The following is a 596-nucleotide window of genomic DNA, read 5'->3' as shown; positions in this document are numbered from 1 at the left end:
GGCGCAGGCCACGGTTGCGTTCGAGATTGCTGGCTACATCCGTCTCAAGGGCCTCGGTAGAGGCAAATGGCTCCGTTCCCCGACAATCTCAGTCGGCGGCTACGAATGGTCCATCCGCTACTATCCCGACGGAGACAAAAGCGAAGCCAGCCAAGGTTACGTCTCCGTCTTCCTCGAGATCTTGACCAAGAACGCCGAGGTGAGGGCGGTCTTCAGCTTGATGTTTGTGGAGCCCGTTAAGGGGCAGTCGATTGTGGTGCTCTCCCTCCAAGAACCACAAGTGTTTCACCCTAAAAGGCTATCTTTGGGCATAACAAGGTTCATGAAGACCACCACTGAAGTAGAGTCGGTGTACCTGCGAAACGATTGCCTCGTGATCGAGTGTGAAGTCACCGTTATCAAGGAAGCACTCGAGTTCCATGTTCCGCCGTCCCGCCTTTTGGATAATCTTGCAAAGTTACTAGATGAGAAGAAAGGAGCAGACGTGACTTTCAAGGTGCAAGGGGAAGTTTTTTCTGCTCATAAGGTTTTGCTTGCGACGCAATCAGCGGTCTTCGATGCGGAGTTCTATGGGCCGATGTGGGACAAAGGGGCGC

At 53.4% G+C, this 596-nt stretch overlaps 1 pseudogene; it reads left to right on the top strand.

Annotated features, from left to right (window-relative positions):
- Positions 1-596, top strand: part of LOC119309014 — a 2,885-nt pseudogene that overhangs the window by 1,632 nt on the left and 657 nt on the right.

This window comes from Triticum dicoccoides, chromosome 5B (assembly GCF_002162155.2).
Source record: "Triticum dicoccoides isolate Atlit2015 ecotype Zavitan chromosome 5B, WEW_v2.0, whole genome shotgun sequence".
NCBI lineage: Eukaryota > Viridiplantae > Streptophyta > Magnoliopsida > Poales > Poaceae > Triticum > Triticum dicoccoides.
The sequence above is the reverse complement of the archived record's forward strand: the minus strand, read 5'-3'. Positions and strand labels throughout refer to the sequence as shown.